This window comes from Nannospalax galili, unplaced genomic scaffold (genome assembly GCF_000622305.1).
Source record: "Nannospalax galili isolate Female #2095 unplaced genomic scaffold, S.galili_v1.0 scaffold1910, whole genome shotgun sequence".
Taxonomy (NCBI): Eukaryota; Metazoa; Chordata; class Mammalia; order Rodentia; family Spalacidae; genus Nannospalax; species Nannospalax galili.
Window position 1 is genome coordinate 302,782 of NW_008328083.1, and position 6,000 is coordinate 308,781.

Here is a 6,000-nt window from a genome sequence, read left to right on the forward strand (position 1 = left end):
GTGGTCATCCACCATCCCTGACTCTCACACTCTTTCCACCCTCTCTTCCACAATGATCCCTGAGCCTTGAGAGGCAGAAGTTTGATGTGCATGTTTAATTCAGGGATAAGCGCTCTTACTTTTACTTTTTGAGGCTATTATGAATGGGTTGTTTTCTCATTTTCATTCCCAGTGTGTTTATTATTATTGTATGGAAAAATAATATATTTGTACATGATGGTTTTGTACCCTGCTGCTTTGACAAATTTGCTTGTCAGAACCAAGAACTTTCAGATAGAGTTGTGGGACTTTGAAAGTGGCAGAGAGTTTCTAGATTTTTGATGCATTTATTACAGGGGACAGTGGTCAGTAAATAACTCCCAGCCAGTGACTTTCTAGTTAATTGTCTCAAAACTGCAAAGAACTACAAACAAGGAAAGCAATAAAAGGGCAGTAAATTAAGGTTTATTAAGATATAAATAAAGAGTTCCCAGTAAGGAGAAAAGAACCTGAAAGTAAGTTGCCAAACAGAATCTGGATTAGAGGTCCTTATATCCTGGGAATGTCCAATTTCATCCCACACACATGTAAATTAGGCATTCAGGTGGAATTTATCTGCTTGGTTAATTTAACTGTATATGGGGAATCCTGATTAGCTGATGAATAAAGTGAAAGTGTGCATACTCAAAACCAGTCCTCCAGTAGAAATAAAATAAAATAAAACAAAGCCTGCTAAAATGTTCCAAAGTGAATAATGACTCTCTTGATTAGATTTGTGGCCTAATCTACAGGAGGAAATTCATGCCTGATACTGTAAATATGCTCAAAACCCATGGCAAGAGAAGTCACAGGCTTTATGGGAGAGCCTGTCAATGTTTTGCTAAATGGTCATGTTGTCAAAACATGTTCTAAATATTCATGTTTATATCCATTGATTTGTTTAGAGCAGCTTCTTAGTGCAGAGGGTAGAGTTAATTCATGGACTTATTACTGTTCAAAATGCTCCCAGCTCCAAGCTCCCTTCCACAAATAACTCTCATTTCCCTCCCAATTTCATATTTTTACTTTTTAATAACTCACTAAGCCCAGTGACTGTTACCTATTTGCCCATGTGCGTAGGGTCCTCTACTGGGATGCGTGCAACCTACCAATGGCTTCCTTTCCTGAAAAAGAAAATGACCCTTCCACAGCCATCAACTGCCTTGAGCTTTTCAGCTAGAAGTGGGTCATCAGGATCCCCTTACCCACCATGCTAGAACTTTCAGCTCTCTTGTTCTTGTGAAGGTCTTATGCAGGTAACCACAGTCACTGTGAGTACATGTGGATAGCAGCCAGGAAGAGGGTGCAGGTGAACATGACAAAGATTCATTGTATATATGTATGAATTTTCTTTTAGTTCCAAAATGGGAGGAAGAATAAAAAAAATTAAAACAATGATGGCTGTCAATTAACTGAATTTGGAGAATGAGGCCCTTTTTATTTTAGTTCCTGAGCTTGCCAATTAGGTACAGTTTATTGTAACCTTTGGTGTTCTTGAAGTTGAATACTAGCTCCACCAGGCCATACAGATATTTTATTTTCCTTGGAAGGGGATGCCTTGCTCCTGATTCCTGTCAGCATGTAGAAGGCTTTGTTTTTTTTTTTGTTTTGTTTTAAGTAGAATTACATCTGTAAATAATGATAGTTGGCTTCCACTTTCTCCATTTGTATTGCTTTTATTTGTCTTGTATCATTGAATTGGTAAAAACGTCCACATACTTATACTGTAGAAGCACATTGAGTGTGGAAATCCATGTTTTGTCCTTAACTTTACAGTAAATTCTTTAATTTTACTCTCATTTAATACAAAGTGGCTAGGTTGGTGGCAACTAGGATTACTTAGGTTGAGAAACAGTCCTTTGGTATCTAGATTCCTTGGGGTTTTATCTATTTTGTTGCCGGCTTTTGCAGTGTTCAGCTTTAAAACCAGGTATATACATGCTAGGGAATCACTCTGCAAATGAACTACACACCTAGCCTTCTTTGAGGCTTTTTAAAAAAAAAATTTTTTTATTGAATTTTTGTGTATTTTATTTAGAACATCTCAAACAATCTAAAGCATCTTTATACCCCAGTACCCACTGGCACCTTCCCATAGCACCCTCCCCCAACTGGAATTCATATGTTCTGTCTTTTATCGTAAAGGATACTGAATTTTATGGAAAGGCTATTTCTTTGTCAAAATGTTATTTATTATTTTTATTTTGTTTTACGCATATAAGTGTAATGCCTGCATGGAGGTAAGTGCACCCATGTGCTATAATGGCCATGGAAGTCAGAAGAGGGTGTCAGATCTGCTGAAACTGAAGGTACAGATGGTTGTTAGCCACCATGTGGATACTGAGAATTGAACCCAGGTCCTCTGCAAGAGCAGTCAGTGCTCTTAACTGGTGAACCATCTCTCTAACCCCAGAAAGCCTATTTCCTAATCTTTCAATATGATATTGTGACTCTTCTTTATTCTGTTTATGCTGAGCATCACATTCACTATGTTGCATATATTTTGCCATTCTTGAATCCCTGAAATGATGTCATCTTATCATCATGTTTCATCTCTTCAATGTGCTGGTAAATGTGTTTACAAATATTGAAATTATGAATTTATACCTAGTTTCTAGTACAGTGGTCTATAGTTTTCTTTGTTGCTGTTTTTTTTTTTAATCTCATCTTTGTATAAGGGTTCTATTGACTTTATAGGATGAGAGTGGAAAATTTTTGCCTATTTCTGTTTTATGGTATAGTTTGTAGATAATTGTTAAAATTCAGTAGTGGATCCATTCAGTGCTAGGGTTTTTTTTTTTTTTAGTTTGGATTATTTTTAATATAGCATTATACTTTCCTATTTCCTTTTCTTTTACCTCCCTCCCTTCCTTCCTTTCTTTTTTTTTTTTCTTTTTGATATAAGGTCACACTGTGTTGGGGACCCCTGTTGTGAAGTAGTAGTCTCTCCATGTCCGGAAAGCCCACAGGCTCGGTTTCATATGCAGAAGACTCCTTTTCATCAGGGTATCTTCCTGGCATCTTCCTGACTCGTCTTTTGAAGTAGCTGCCACAAAAACACATGGCCTCCAGCTCTGGAAATGCCATGCTTTCCTGTGCTTTCCTGTGTGATTTTTCTGGCAGTCTAGCAGCCTGACAGGAGCCCACTTCCATATGTAGATGGGGCATCCTAAAAGTACCTATCAACTAGGGCTTTTACCACTACCCCCACGGTATAAAGTTTCCTGGTTTCCCCTCAATAATTAGAGCTGGATTACCAGGACTTGGAGCCGAGCAGAGTCACTGTAATAAAGAGCTGTAACACGGATTAAGCTGAATCCTGTGTCTCACTGCCTACGATCCAGTCTCTCCGGGGGACACTATCCTTCCGTCATCGACTCACGGAACCCTAGCTTTTGCCGCCTCACACCTCTCTTCATGACCCGGCAGCTGACGGGTCCCGAACTCAGAGAGAGAGTACACGGGTGAAATTAGGGCGGAAACCGGCAGGGCAAAGCCCCGAGCAGCAGAGACTTTCAGCACTCAAGTGGCGGACAGCGATGCGGTGCGCGACGGAGAAGCCCGTGGGACCTGCCGTGCCTATTCCTGGTGCGCGCAGGGGACTCGTGCCATGCTAGGAGCTGGTGCCCCGAGATCCCAGCACATCCCCCATACCTAGCTCCCAATGTGAGAGCCTCTGAACCTCGTGCCAGCTAGGAGCTGGCACCCACTGAAACGCAGGATTCGTGAGTATCCCTCCCCACCAGGAGGGCAATAATAAAAATCTCTTCTAATTTCCTCCTTTTGTTTCTGGTCTGAAGTCTTCGCGTGGGACCGCTAGGAACAGAGAGACAACTGAGGCTTCCTGGTCAGGGCTATCTCTTGATGTTAGCTAAAGGTCTCTCTGACCCCCTAACAGACTCCGACTGCCTACACAGGTGTAGACAAAAGACCTCTATCTAGATATCTTTCTAATATAAAAAATCTAGTAACGCAACGGCCACTTAAGAGCCATTAGGGCGGCTGCCAGCCCCTCAAATTTGCGGGAAGGCCTGTGCTGGGAACCACTTGGGATCCCCTGAAATTTCAATTTCAGGCACATCCACTTGGGAACCATCACTTCACCCCACTTTTCTATCTCAACACTGCTAGAAAAATCCCCAAAATTCCAGGGATCTCCACGTAAGATTTGGAGTCAGGCAGATTTCTCTAGTCAGCTCTGTTACCCTGCCCCCAGGCACTCAAGCCGCAGCTAGAACAAGTTGAGTGAGAATTTAAATTAACTAGCCCCTGCCGAGCACCTGGGAATTCACGGTGGCTCATGGCCAGAACAAAAGATTTAAAACCGACATTTTTTTTTCTGCAGATCTAGAGGCTTGTGACTTACTAAGACGTTCCAACCCCCTAGTGTCTGACTGCTGTAAAAACATCTTCCCTTCATAATGGGAAATTCAGCATCACGTCAGAAAAAATGTCAAATTCGTTCCCTTAAGACCCTGCTTAAATCTAGAGGGCTTAAGATCTCTCAAAAGGAAAGCTTAAAATTTTAGAATGAGGTGTGTCAGTTTGCACCCTGGATCCTATCAACAGACATATCTGATCCAGAGATATGGAACTTTCTTTCACATTTGGCTCGTAAAAAAGAAATCCAAGAAAGGCATAATTTCCCTCTTTCCTTTTTCCCAATAATGGCAGCCATCCAGCAATGCTTAAAAAACCCACCTAAGATTGAGGAAAGTTTACAGGCACCAGAAAATAATAAAAGAGAGTTTTTAAGCAATAAAAAAAAAACCCTGCAGACTGCCCAATAGCAGATTCAACAAGCCCAGATACTAACGCCCAGATTTCAAAAGCTTCTAAAGACCCTCAGATAAATTCCCCTCCCCCTTCACCTTGGCTACTGCCACGCCCTGCGGCTCTGCTACCGCCTGTGGAGCAGTTCCAGCCATGCCCTACAGCCACAGAGCAGCTGTGTAACCTTAGAGATAATGGAAGTTGCCAGCCTCAAAATTTCCAGCCTCAGTAGTCTCAGGACCCCCAAAACCCACTGGTAGAGGCTTTTCCTGTTAACTTACAAATAACAAGGCAACGTCCACTAGCCTGGTATCTACTCCCAGCGGCAGAACTTAAAGAATTGCGCCAGGCTGTACATGAGGATGGCATTCATGCTCCATGGAATAAATCTATACTACAAACATTTAATACTAATCTGCTTCCCCAGGATTGGAGGGACATCTGTAGATCTACCCTCCCCAGTCCATTATTTGTACAATGGGAAGCCTTATTTAGAGATGAGTGCCTAATGTAGGCTAAAAGAAATGACACTCATAATCAGCAGCTAAGACCCTAACAAGGACAGGATCCACCACCTGGATTTATAGATTGGAATTATGACCAGCTTTTTGGTCAAGGCAACTTCTCCACAGGAATTCAGCAAGCTTCAATTCCAGCTGGCTGCATTGAGCAAATTCGCTTATGTGCTCTGCAGGCCTGGGACCACTTAACACCTTTGTCCACCAGGCCACGAGAGACATCTGCACTAACCTTTTTAAAGCAGAAGCCAACTGAAGCTCTTCCAGACTTTATACTAAGAGAGCAAGCAAGTTTAGATAGAAAAATAACAGATCCTGCAGGCAAAGCAATGCTTTTAAACAGCCTTGTCTGGCAAGGAATGACCCCTGAGCACAGACAAGCATGCCAGGGACTAAAAAATGAACAGTATGATAAGTGGATTGTGGCCACCCATGATATTGGGACTGCCACGTACCAGGCTTCCTCCCTTGCCCAAGCCCTTATAACCACAACTCAGACCAACTCAAAATGCTTTAAATGTGGAGAAACTGGACACTGGATAAAAAATTGCCCCCAAAATAACTCAGCTGCCACTCGACTCCCTAAAACATAAAACCCTCTGTCCTCACTATAAAAAGGGCTTTCACTGGAAAAAGGATCATAGATCTAAAAATGACAGAGATGGCAAGCCTCTGCCACCTTTAAACTCCT